Genomic DNA, 14,577 nt, shown 5'->3' on the forward strand with positions numbered 1-14,577 from the left:
TTTTCATAGCTGAAGAAGAGTGAGGAAGGCATTGTAGTCTGTATAACTGCTCAGCCCAACCTTTACGCAGGAGCTGTTGCTGCTTCTTGAAATATATTATCTCTTGGATAAATAAAATGTGGTATACCCATACAAGGGGCTGTATTCAGCAATAAAAAGAAATAAAGTACCGATACATGCTCCAACATAAGTGAACCTTTCATCATGCTTAGTCACAAAGGACCATAATATTGTATGATTCCATTTATATGAAATGTTCAGAATAAGCAGATCTGTAGAGACAGAAGGTAGACTTGGGGTTACCAGGGTCTGGAAGGAGAAGGAGGTGGAGAGTGATCACTAACAAGTATAAGGTTTCTTTGGAAGGTGATGAAAATGCTCTTGACTTAGATCATGGTGATGGTTGCCCAACTGTGAATATATTAAAACCACAGAGTTGTAACACTTTACAGGGGTGAATTTTGTTTAAAAATACTAAATTTTAAAATAACTATCACCTTTAAAAACCTATAGCAGAAACAGAACCAACAATGAGGTGAGTAAATATGGTAGCTCTTTATCTTTCCAAGATTCTCAGCGAGCCCTGGGCATTTTAAGAGCTAGTTAAGCAACTGCTACAGCTGCAACGATACCTAAAATGAGGTAAATCGGGCACCTGGGGGGGGCTCGGTTGGCTTGACTCTTGATTTCAGCTCAGGTCATGATCTCACTGTTCTGTTAGTGAAATCAAGCCCTGCATTGGACTCTGTACTGACAGCACAGAGCCCGCTTGGGATTCATATTCATTCATTCTCTCTCTCTCCCTCTCTCTCTCTCTCAAAATAAAAACACTTTAAAAATAAAATGAGGCAAATCAAACATGGTAGGGAAATCCTGAGCACAAAAAAATGTGCAAAAATAAAAACACCCTACATACATATGACACAAAATCAAAATAACAGGAGTCGCTGTATGGGTGGATGAGTATTGAGGTGTCCTCTCATTCTCCTCTTGTTACTTAAAAGATAAGCCCCTGGGAAAGGAAGGAATTTGAAGTTTTGTTTCCTCATGACACATCAGATATAGCATATTTGGAGATTTCATAACCTTAACAAGGTAGTAACATATTTTAAGGTGCCATGCGTATTTCCCACCCTAGACACCATTTCCCTCTAGACACCACTGTGATAGCTATGAGCTGTGATTATCCCACCTCTTTAATGGGAAAGGAAGGTTCATTCTACAAAAACTCACTTACAGATAAACTAAGTGGCATTCACATCTTTCATAAAGTGAAACAGGTTGCTAGAAGGCCACCAATAGCCTCACTGCACGAAATACAATCAGGGAGCAAAGCTGAACAGAATAAAGACAAAGCCAGAAACTATCAGTCTATACAGTTTAACGATCAAATTATCTCTACCCCCTATAAAAGAAGGGCTCTACAGGGGTGCCTGGGTGGCTCCTTGGGTTGGTTAAGCATCCAACTCTTGATCTTGGCTCAAGTCATGGTCTCACAGCTTGTGCGATCAAGCCCCACATCGGGCTCTGTGCCAACAACACAGAACCTGCTTAAGATTCTCTCTCTCTCTGCCCATCTCCCGCTCATAGGTACACTCTCTCTTTCAAAATAAATAAATAAACTTTAAAAAGAAAAAAAAGGGGGGCTCTATGATCTCAGATCATCACACATTTACTTAGTGCCTGTCATGGTCACAAACAATGACAAGTGCTACTGGCAGAGAATATACAAAGGACGCCAGACTCCCTTCCCTCAAGTAACTTACACTTTAAATGTAGTGGTTTCCTATCTAGATGGCAGTGAAATTGAATTTAAAAGTTTTTGTTAAACAAACAAACAAAAAAAAAAAAAAAGTTTTTGTTAAACATTCAAAGGTGTCTTGTTATTTTCAAAGTACTCACTCTAGAATGATGTGTACCTACTTATTCCAAAGAAAACTCACTCATTAAAACTGTCACTCCACATGTGGAACTGGCTTTGAAATTACAGAAAAAAACTAGCTCATCATTTTATAGGCATACTTACACAGAACTGTGCCTGGCCAACAGTAAGTACTCTACAAGTGTCATATATATCCGAAGTGTCTTGTATATATCTGTGTGTGTGTGTGTGTGTGTGTGTATACACACACACACATATATATAACATATAATACATATGTGTGTATGCATTCACATACACACATGTATACAGTCACTAACCATCATATAAAATATTCCAAAGAATATACCTCAGACCTTGAAGGCAAGTTCAAAAAAAAAAAAAAACAAACAAACAAACCCAACAATGTTCTGAGAATGAGATCACCACAATGTTAGGTTAAATGTGTAATTTTCCAAGGTAATTATTGTGAAGACAAGTTTGAACACCTTACTTATTTAGATGTGTAAGTTATTACATTTGTTTGCTTTTAATGTCACACTTTATTTACATTAAAGATAACAAAATACAAGGTGATACAACTGCCAAATGAATATTACAGGCTATAAACCCTACAGAAATTCAAAAGAGGAGGATATAAACATCGTCATACATGAAAGAAGACAAGGCATCTTGTTAGCCATGGAGGATTTGAAAGGTTGCACACAGTACAACCCCTGCCAACAAAAAGTTTCAGATAAAGTTTCACAGAGGGAGGCTCAGCTACACCCTGAAGGATATACAGAATTCACATAGCTGGAAAGGAGCAGGAAGAACATTCCAAACTGGGGGGAGATTAAAATTGTCTACAGAGGGAATGGTAGACAAACGAGAAGATAAATCAAACTGTGGAGCTAAGAGAGCTTATTCCCTGAGCTTTATTTTAACAGGCCAGTGGTTGGATGAATCATTACCAAGTAAGAAATAAAGCAACACTACGCTAAAGGAAAAGTGTTCCCAAAAAAAGAGTCCTCTGTGCCACGTTGGTGTTTGTTCACATCCCTCAATCTAGCTGCTTGCTGGTTTCCATGGCTTGGATTTACCCATTTGGAAAAACAACCCCTCCTTTGACAATACCAAAATCACTACCTCTGTCTGAAATTAGACAAGAAATATACACATATTCCAGCCTCTGAGATGATCAACCCATCAAAAGTTAAGAATATGTCTTTTCACACATAATACCAAACAGCAATGGAAAACAAGTAATGAATTTTAAGTTAACAATGAAAAACACCTTAATATTGTCCATAAACCTCCAGCAAAGCTAAAATGCAGAAGACGGGCTAACCCAAGTACTGGTGAGGATGTACAGTTCCTGGAACCCTTCTATAACACTAGTAGGAGAGTAAGACAGTATGATCACTTGGAAAACGGATGAGAGTTTCTAATACAAAGTTAAACATACCCAAATGACCCAGAAATTCCACACGTAAGTATTTATCCAAAAGAAAGGAGTGTGTATGTCCACAAAAAGGCCTGCACAAAAACGTTGAGGTTGTACCACAAAGTGAATGAATTTAATACCAGAGTTGTACACCTAATAATGGTTAAGATGACAAATTTTAGTGTATGTTTATTTTACCACAAAAAAAAAAAAATGTTTACAGCAATTTAAAACTAGAAGCAATGCAAAGGTCTACCAACCTTAGAATAGATAAGCAAATTGTGACATACTCACATAATGGACTATAGCACAGCAATACAAAAGAATAAAGTACTGATCCATACAACAACATGGGTGAATCTCAAAAATATTGTGTTGAGCACAAAAAGTTGGAATCAAATGATTCTATTTATATGAAGCTCAAAAGTAAACAAAACTAATCCAAGGCTAGGGAAGGTCAAAATAGTGGTTCTCTTTGTTGGGGGAGGTGTATGGCCTGTCCAAGGAAACATGAAGGAACACTCTGGGGTAATGGAAATGTTCTATATCTTGATCTGGGTTCTTCCAAAAGGTAATAATTATAGGGGAAAAAAATTCATTATAAGCCATGCCCTTAAGATTTCACCGTAATCAATTATGCGTCAATAAAAACAAAGGAAGAAAAACAAAAATTGAACAGGTGGAACATCCCAGTAGTCTATTATACATGTGAAGTCCAAGGTTTACATTTTATCCAGCCCTTCCCAAATACTCTTATCACAAAATAAAGAGCACACAATAAAAATTCCCCCTGGGGTGTTGGAAGATCTATTCTGTTCAGGGCAAGAACTTTAAAGGTCTGATCGGAAAAGTTTAAGAAGAACATACAATTGATGCCTTGAGCCGTTTAGAAATTCACTGAATTTTTTAAATTCTAAATATATTTTATTCCTCTTAGGACCCAAAAAAAATTTTGACTATTTTTTTTTTTTTTTTAAGAAAAAGTTGAGGGGCACCTGGGTGGCTCAGTCAGTTAAGCGTCCTAACTTCATCTCAGGTCATGATCTCACGGTGAGTTCAAACCCCGCCCTGCCAGGCTCTGTGCGGACAGCTCAGAGCCTGGACCCTGCTTCAGATTCTGTGTCTCCCTCTCTCTCTGCCCCAACCCCCCGCTCCCGTTCTGTGTGTCTCTCTCTTTCTCTCAAAAATAAATAAATATTAAAAAATTTTTAAGGAAAAAGTTGGTAATAGTACAATAAATGTTAGTTCTCAACGTAAAATGGAGTGATGCAGTCTGACTCTCCGACCATAGTTTAAAAGCCAAGTAAAAGATCCAACTTCTAAAATTCTAAAGGAAATTTTCTAAAAGTTTCCTCAATATACGTTGAATTAATTAATTAATTAATGTAATCTCTACACCTCATGTGGGGCTCAAACTCAGAACCCCAAGATTAAGAGTCGCACACCCTTCCAACTGATCTAGCCAGGCACCTCTCCTCAAAATACTTTTAAATCCTTCACAGCATCATGAGGGAAATAAATCATCCACTCAAATCTATATTTTGAAGTTTAACAATAAGAGCAGTCACTTTTTTAAGTATGGCTGTAACTATTCCAAACAGTAAATCAGCTAATAGACGTCAACCTTATATAATAATGACCTATTCATAATCTATAATTATCTTGTTTATGTACCTGTTCACGGTATCTCCCCTGCCAGAATGGAGCTCCAAAAATCCAGGGATATCACTACTTGTTTTCTTAACAGCTATACCCCCCACACATAAAACAGTACCTAGCACACAATAGGCATTAAGTATTTTCCCATAAATGATCAGTTATCTACTAGACTATCCACAGTGCAGAAACTAGGAAACAAGAATAAGAGCAGTTATTTACAACCAACCAGCCCATTTGCAATGTTTCTATACAGAAACTGAGCCTCAAAGAGTTTTCTTTCTTCCCCTCTCCTTTTCAACCCTCCTTTCCCAGCTGCCATTCCTTCCTCTAAGAAGGACATTCTAAGAGTTAACCAACTCTCTTGTGTTACCAAATAATGGAGTATCCTTGGGTTAATCACACAATTTCAATGTTTCTCTCTTTAACAAAAAGACACTGGAGGAGATTCATACCTAAGTAGACACCATGGCGCTTGGTGCTAAGAACAGAGGTGAAAGACCAAGTTCTAGCTGCCCCGAGATTATAGTGAGGCAGACAGAGGAGTATTTAACAAAGAAAGATAAATTCTCTGACAAAAGCATGCATGGCATGCCATGAAAACACAAACACAACACAAAACCCAGCTAAAAAGGCAGAGGTGAGGAGGGTCACTTTCTAGAAGACTCCGCACTTGAGAAACTAATAAAATCCAAGACAAAGAGCAGGGGGGATTTCAGAGACAGGCAATGGTTCATCCAAAGGAAATACAGCTAACCCTTGAACAACGTGGGTTGGAAGTGCTCTGGTCCCCTTACGTGTTTTGGTTTTCTTTTCCAGTAAATACAGCACAGTTCTGTACATGTACTTCCTCTTCCTTATGATTTTTTATTAACATTTCCTTTTCTCTAGCTTACTTGATTATAAAAATATAGTATATAACGCACACAACATACAAAATATACATTAATTACTGTTTATGTTATAGTATCAGTAAGGCTTCCAGTCAACAGTAGGCTATTAGTAGTCAAGTTTTGGAGAAGTCAAAAGTTACATGCATGTTTTCAAGTGCATGGGAGGTGGCGGGGGGAGGGTGGATAGGCACCCCTAATCCTCATGTTGCTCGAGGGTCAACTGTAGTTTGATGTATCTGGACTATAGGGTGTGGGTGAAGGAATAATTGAAGATTAAGGCTGGAACAGTACATAAGGGATGGCATTCTGGTAATATAATGAATAAAAGCCTAGACGGGAACAGTACTGCAGGCAAGGGTTGGTTGTAGGGTTATTTTAGGAATAAAAAAGAAAACCGATGGAGCCCTAACTAGAAGAAGAGCTCCTAGAACCTCTTCCACTTCTGATTGTCTTCTTTGTTCCTCGGTGACCATTCTTGCCCAGAGCTTCACTTATTCTCTACCCCAAAGTCGTATCACTCTAGACCTATATACCCAACCTTAAAATATTTAGCTCTTCTTTGAAATTTCAAAGGTCTTTCAAACTCAACGTATCCAAAAGTAAACTCATGACCTCATCCCAGAACCCAGTCCTCTCCCTTGGTTTCCCATCTCTGCAAATGGCAGCACACTCCACTCATGTGGCCAAGCTGGAAACCTAGGAGGCACCCTCAACATCTTCTGTATCTTGTCCCTCATCCCCTGCTCTAATCTCTCACCATGTCCTTCCTGTCAGTCTCCTCTCTAAATAGTCTTAGTTTGTCTACTACTCTCCTTTTCCACGACCACCACCACAGTTTGGGTTTCTACCATCTCTTGCCTAAACCACTGCAACAGGTTTACATTCTCTATTTCTTTATTCCCTCCTTCCCTTCCAACCTATTCTCAAGTTGTAACCACAGTTTGCTCATTTTGAATGTTTATCAGCCTGCCTCACTCTTTAATACCCTCCTACCAACCCCAGAAGCTCTAGAAAGCCCCTGCTGATGTTACTCACTATATGCTTGCCAGCACCTCACTCCCGATGGAGAGAACACTCAAAAAAGTGTTTGAGCCAAGGGATATAAGAATTTTAAGATTTTGGAAGGAATCAACACCAAATGGTACTAAAAGGTTCAACAGGTAAGGGCTAAAAAGTGCCCCCTCAAGCTACCATGAAGGATATCATTTAGTGACCTTGTCCAGAACAACTTTGGCGGAGTTGTGGGAACAGAAATCAGACAACAATGGATTGAGGAGAGACTGGGCAGAAGGGAACCAGAAATAGGTTGACCACATTCTTCCAAAAACCTGGATGGCAAAGAAAACAGTCTAATAATAGCTGCAGCGGGGGGGGGGTGGGGGTGGGGGGGGGGGCGGCAAAAGATTTAGGGATGAGTTTGGTTTTGTTTTGAAGTTGGGAGAGACCTGTGTGCATAAACACATGATGAAGAGAAAGAACCAGGAGAGGAAGAAGGGGGAAATCAGAAAAGAAACAGATCATAAAGTCCCTGAGGCCAGAAGAGCTGGGACCAGTGAGCCACCAATCAAAGAATTAAAATTCGCCTTTTGCTGATCCTAAGGGAAAGGGAAGAAACATGGAGTTAGATTCAGAAGAGTCTGCAGGTGAAAAAGGACGATGTGGTGGTTCTTCTAGTTTCTTCTTAAAGGATATATAAGGGTTCTTCCAGCTCTATAAGAGGCCTTTTCCCGCTCTGTGTCGTACAAAATACAGAACCAAGTACAGCATGTATATTCTATTTATCGGACACCAAGAGCGATGTTTGATGTCTGCTACTGGTTCTAGAATTCTAGTCCGCCTCTTCCCCTACCAACATCAGCCATCCTTTACTGGTGTAAAGCCTATCAGAGAAAAAGGGCTCCCAATCATGGTCTCCAGAAACTGGTGGTAACTGTTCCCAAATCTGAATTCAGTAGAGCAGTGCTAGAAAACTTTTTATAGGTTTTATCCTGAGAATGACTACTATTTTCCATTTCTTGTGCCCTCTGCTCAGTAGAACGTAGAGAGCCTGGTATAGCTGTTACTGTGTATTCCTTTAAAGAAAGCTACTCAAAGCCCTCTCATGGGTGATTTTATGCATTGGCAAAAAGGTCATAGCTTTTCAGCAGGAAAATAAAACAACAGTTCTCTTTGGGGTCAGCCAATAGTTTATCAGCTGCTCATCAGAAAAAGAAAAAAAAAAAAGCAACAACAATCGTTTAAAAGGACACACATAGTAAGAATGGGAGAAAATGGGTACCGGAAAGAGCTGTTGACATTAAATTAAAATTTTAAATTAATCCCTTGTCACTTTAATAGTGCTGCCACATAATGGAAGATGTGTGTTTGTTTTCCAAGGGGGAAAAGTGTCCAGAAATTTGCACTCATCACTCCCTTAACTGTTATCAGGGAAGAAGCACAGGCTTACTCTGTCCAGCTGGACTTGGGGTAGTGTAAACAACTTTGCTAAATTGCTTGGCAGAACGTATCTGCAACAAATCATTAAATTCTAGAATTCACTCTATTAAAATCAAATCATTAGCCAAGAACAATTAACAGGCAACTATTTTCATGCAAAACAGATATAAAATAAAAATCAAGAGCAATACATATGGATGATTCTTTTTCATTCATAATTTTAGATGGTGCATAATGCAGACTATTGTTTCAGATCTTTGTTGCCCTCGGACAGCCATCTCTCTACAATGTAGAGTATTGTTTGAATACTGGAACAACCCAAGCTTTTTCTGTGTATCTAAAAGTCCCTGGATTAACATCCAAAAAAATCTGGCACTGCAACAAAGTTGACTTGTAACAAGTCTCAGCCTTTAAGCAAATTGCTTATTAATGCAGAACGAAAGTCGTTGTTCAGATCCTAACTAAGGTATGTTTCTCAAGTGTCCCCCAACTCTGCATTCACCAAAACTGGGCAGAATTTCTCAAACGCACCATTTCCCATTACAGCCTGGATAACAGAAGGCTTTGACAGGTGATGAAGACTGTGAACAAAACACTGGCTGAAAACAAAGTTTGGACCAAACTCTGTTTAAAAGTGACCAGCAGGTGAGCAAGAAGGATGCTGGGGCATCCACACATGTTCCACAGCCAAGATTCTCCACACCTGAAGATAAGCTGGCTTCATATGGAAAAGACAAAGACATCTCCATTGTAAAAAGTCTCATAAGTAAGACACAAAAGAAGACATAGAAAATAATTCTGATTATACAGGGCTTAAAAAAAAAAAACAAAAACAGACAAAACTTTGTGATGACCTCTTGGGGCTGAGAGGAATATGACAGGGAGAGAATACTTGAGGGAGGTGATTGATTATTTCCTGACATGGTAGTGATTACAAGGTTGTTCCTTTTTAAATTACACATATGTTTCATGCATGTTTATGTACATAAAACACATTTCATAATAAAAAATGTTGAGAGAGAGAGAGAGAGAGAGAGAGAGAGAGAGAGAGAGAGATAACCCAAGACTTAATACATACCAGCAGAGCACAGGCTTTCCATATACATTTAAGAGAATGGATACTGGGTGGGAAAAGGACAGAACTGTTTTCTGCCATCACTTACTAAATATACCTGTTTATTATGTTTAGAGACTTCTTTGCAAACAAACAAGTAAAATATTAAAGAGTTCAGAAAGATCATTTAAATGGCCACAAATTAAAGATAACTTTAAGAATAGATTTTCTATTTTACTTAAGGGAAATAAACATTCTTTCAACTAGTAGTAATTCACATTGTTAGGATTTAAACATAATCTGTATATAATACCCTGAAATTAAAACAATCTATAGTATTTTTTTTTAAAGGGGGGGGTGGGAAGTGCAGAAAAGGCGGCAAGATAACAAAGCAAACTGAAGGAAATAATTCCTTAGAATTTAGCAGAACACAACATTCAGGAAGGCAAAGAGAGAACAAATGGAGAACGTAAAATCGTTTTCAGACTCTACTTTTAAAATTAAGTGTCCGTGGCTGAAGTTTTGGGGGGGAGGGGGGCATAGGGGGTGGCCGATATATGAGTTGATTAAAAAATATAACAGGGAGAGGGACTATTTTGTAGAACAAACTGATATGGCTGAGCAAGACTAGAAAATACTTCCAATGAGCTCAGTATGCACTACAGAGATCCCACTAAACATAAACAGTCATTGAATAAATGCTCAGATAAGGAGATAAAACAAATCTAGCCAGAAACAATCCCTGGTAAGACTGGTTTTATAGATTTGTATACATGCATAAGTGCTAAGTCTGGATCCAATTTCTTCAGACAAAACCAAGTTTTCTGCAACAGCCTCACAATTGAGCAGAGCAAGGCTGTACTGAGAGGTCTGGAATCTTCTCACATGCTGAGGGGGATTTTTTTGTATCTTATGGCATGTTTAAAAAAAATCTTTACAGCAACAAATCCAAACACGCTAGGAATAGAAGGCCATGCAGACAATAGGGAAGGGAAGGAGGAAGGAAGGAAGAGAAATCTGCCTTCCAAAACAAAGCCATGTGTAGGCTCCAAGAGATAAACAGCCAAGTAAAATAATCCTTCCAGAGGAGAGTAGAGAAACGAGGGCGGGGAGCTAGAAGGAAGGAGGCTATAATCACACCTTCCCTTCACAAACTATAATTTGAAGAAATACAAACTGGCCAGATCTCTCGAAGGAGATCTCTTGGGCTCACCTGGGCATGTTGTACTAACCAAGCTCCTTTCAGCCTTCCTCTCCTCTGCCTTCTCCTTCGGGTCTCGTCTCCTCCCCTCCCCTTCCCCCTCTCCCTGTCCCTCTTCCTCTCCCACTCTCTCCCTCTCTCTCTCCTCACTCCTGACCCTCTCCTGCAAATAAAATGGTAAAGTAAAACCAATTTCCACAGCAAAATAGTTGCAGATGTTCTACTTCGGAATACACCTCTGGATCAAGAGCTGGTCACTTGATACGCAGGCCTGGGGAACAGAGGGGGGTTCAAATGGCTCTGCTCTGTGGCCTTTTCACCTTGACAGTACCCAGTGCTCTAAGTTTTCCTGATGCCTCTGAACTCATTAGACAAAGGACACTAAACTGCTGTTGGTTAGACAGGCAGAAAACAAAAGAAATCCCTCACCTAACCTCGTATCCCTGGCAGAGTCTCAGGCCACAACTCTTGTGTGCATTTTCCTTTCGATTCCAGAAAATTAGTTTAAGTGCAGCCTGTGATGAAATAAGTGATAATTATGTTCTAAGACAACGAACAGCTCAAAATCTGAGGAACTCAGAATCTTAAGCTTTCCGATGATTGCAATATACAATTTATTCTTACTTTCTCCCAATATAAATCGCACTATTAAATTAAAAGGGGAGAATTCTTCTACCAAATTACACACTAATGGCTCTTAACCCATAATTAAAGTATCACTAACAGCAGCTTAAAGCCACGGCCAACCATGAGCACATTTATTAGGACCTATGTTTTCAGCACCACGTAATTATGTAAATATAACCATCAGCCATCTTGAGAAAAATCAATGGTCTAACCAGTTCCCTGCTCCCTTGGGAAAACACTCTTGGTAAAGTGGCATTACACAGGGCCTCCTGCTCTGCACAGTCAGAAAAAAAGTAAGCAAACCTAAGCACCAGAGCAGAAGAAGCACAAATTCCAACAAGGCTGGTCACCCAGCGTCCTCATGACTCTTTCCTGAACATCACAACAGCCTGGAAACCCAGACCAGCAACTGGCTTCACAGCAATGAGGACTCCAGGACAGGTTTGCTGTGTGTTGTAATCCAAGATGCCACCCCTGTGGCTGGGAGCTGGGAGCACCCCCAGGACCAAGCACAGTCCCTATCATAGAGGGGCTATTAATTAAGAAGACAAGGCATAAAATAATCTTGGAGGCAGGAGTGCTGTAGAAAAATCAGAGACTAATCAAACCCACTGAATCCCCACCACAGCTCATTTCTGCCACGAACTTTCTGAATACACTTGAATGGACAACTTACCTCTCTGGGCTTCAGTTTCCTTGGCCAAAAAAAAAAAAAAGTCAAATGTCTAAGATCTATCTAAGGCCCTGTACAGCTCTGCAATTATGAGATAATTAGAGAATACAAGATTTTTATAATGAAGTGCTAAACTGTACAGTAGGGACTACACCACCAGTGGAGAGATTTCATGGATTTTTTGAGTCAGCCACTTACTGTGAGCCAAATCGGGCACCATGCCAGGACTCCAGGATGCAGTAGTGCCCAAGACAGACTGTCCTGCCTTCATGAAGCTTTCCAGTCTACTAGTGGATTATTCTCAGGAGTTCACAGGGGAAAAACGAAGGCTGAGGTTGGCCTATGACCTCTTCACGGAGATAGAGGCAAAATTGGGGTTCGAGTGGGTGTAATTTGAACATTCAATAGGGTCATAAGTTAACTATTGAGGGTTGTGGAAACAAACCATAAAGGTTTTGAAGAGACACATTAACACAAGCAGAGTTCTGCTAATTTGCCCATTACCAATGAAGGTAATTGGTTTGCAGAAATCATATTCTTTCTGTCCTTTGCCAATCTTCTCCTTCTCCTACCAGTGGGCCCCACCCCAAACCTTCTTCCTTTATTTCTTTTTCAATTATGCTTACAGACTACTAAGGTGAAAGCAGCAGTCACCGAGCAGAGTCCACATCTGAGCCACTGGAGTCTCTTTCCATGTGGGATTTCAGAAAGGCCTTGTATGCTACAAGATAATTGGCTAAAAAAGATCTAGTTGTGGGAACACTGCCACAGAGGCTGAAGAAAGACAGTGCAGACACATGGTTTATTTAGCAGAGTAGAGCCAAGTACAATACACAGGAATATGGTATGATTGACCTAGAGAATAAGAACAACCATCAACATCTTGATTTGTAAAACCAAAACTTCAGAAAATTAAATTGTCCCTTATTCTTAAGAGATGTAAAACTTGCCTGTGTCCTAAGTGAAATCAAATGCTGCCTACAACTGTACGTTCCATTTTCCAAATAACTTCCCTGGAATGCTGGTGAGCTGCTATGTTTAATACAAACATTTCCAAAGTACTGGATTTACAATAATAGTAAAGGTTCCTACTTTTCTTACCAAAAAAAAAAAATCCCATCTGAGATTTATGTTCATCTTCAAAAACACCCTTTGAGTTCAGAGCAGATGTGTGCAGTGTTTATACTAAGAAAACCACTAGGGCATAAACTACCCACTATAAACACCACTCGAATTTTGCTGTGCTTTTCTTCATTTCCTGTGTATTTATTTTGGTGTTAAAATAATGTTAACTTTCGTAGTAAGGAAAATAGCAGCAGATGTTTAAACCAAACAGACTATGGCAAATCATCCTACGTATCTACTCAACTTTCAAAATCAAAGTTTCTTCCTCCCAAATAGCCAGGGGGCTGCAAGCAGACTACTTTCGAGTATCATTACACACTACGGAACAACAAATCAACCTGGACAAGTTTTCCATAAGCTTTTCCTCACTACCCCCAACTGGAGATATAAAAAATTAATGTGGTATCAATTTCCTCGCAATCCCTATACTCCTCTCTTAGCCTGATCATTACGTTCTGTTTTGAAAATATCATATTACTCAACGACAAAGACAAGCCAACAGATATTGCCTTAAAAGTTTTGATTTCCTGTTCACTGAAAAAAAGAAAAGTTTAAAAAACTACAGTATGTTAATTTCACAAGCAACATTTTAAAGGAGTGTCTGCCTTTTAAATGAGTGACTTCAGAAGCAACAGGCTACTCAAAGAAGCAGATTCAAAGAAAGCAATTCACCAAAAATCTCTTTAATGGAACAAGCAGGAGTTTAAAAATATATACCTTAAAAAAAAATTCTTAAGTATGAGATCTTTATCCACAGAGTTAAGTAAAAAACAGTATGAATGAGATTTTATTTTCCTTGAAGGGGAAAGGGTTAGTTTTCAATTGATTAGACAACAGGCCTGCAATTTTTACATGAAAAATTCAAGTTTCTTCAATGTTTTCTTTTTCAAAAGAAACATTCAGTTCACTATTAAGAGAAAACATGGAAACTACCCGTCCTGAATCAGAAAGGAGATGTCTCCTCCTCGATTTGTATGTGGTTACAACAAAAAACACTCCTTCTGCCAAGCTGAATTCCCCCGGAGATGCCTCTCCGGCCACTCAAACCCTGGCCATTACCACTTTTTCAAATCGCACGTAGATAATGTTCCAACAGATTAAGAAATCACTTTTTCTCTTCTTCCTACTAACAGAGACAGCTTGAAACACTACAAGCCAGTGGGGAAACACCTCATGGATTAGCAGGAGGCAATAAACAATAAGAATTTAGCGTAGGTTCTTTCTTTCTTTCAATTTAGCTTTCTGGTTGGTGCATTGTGCAATCACTTCCACAAGGGACTGGAGTGTGGAGGGAACATCCTTCAATGTCAGAACTCTCTCAGCGCTGTACAGGAAATGGGAAGTCAGACAAAGAGCCAGTCTGTGCTTTGTGACATGGGTGCCCTTCCAGTTCCCTAAACTGAACAGAAAAATTCTTCATTGTTTGGGACAATCACTCCTGAAAACAAAAACTCACTGTAACTTTCCGTTCCCCTCTCCATGAAAATCCAAAGCACTGACTGCAATACAGTATAAATACTGTCCACAGTGTAGGTTTAAAATAAGTATCAAAGCAGGGAAAGAAAGAAAGAAAGAAAGAAAGAAAGAAAGAAAGAAAGAAAGAA

The 14,577-nt window shown here is 39.3% G+C and overlaps 1 protein-coding gene across 3 annotated transcripts in view; it reads right to left on the reverse strand.

Moving 5' to 3' along the window:
• Positions 1-14,577, reverse strand: part of VGLL4 (vestigial like family member 4) — a 164,006-nt gene that overhangs the window by 63,457 nt on the left and 85,972 nt on the right. The gene's annotated exons all lie outside the window — the stretch shown is intronic.

This window comes from Panthera uncia, chromosome A2, assembly GCF_023721935.1.
Source record: "Panthera uncia isolate 11264 chromosome A2, Puncia_PCG_1.0, whole genome shotgun sequence".
Taxonomy (NCBI): Eukaryota; Metazoa; Chordata; class Mammalia; order Carnivora; family Felidae; genus Panthera; species Panthera uncia.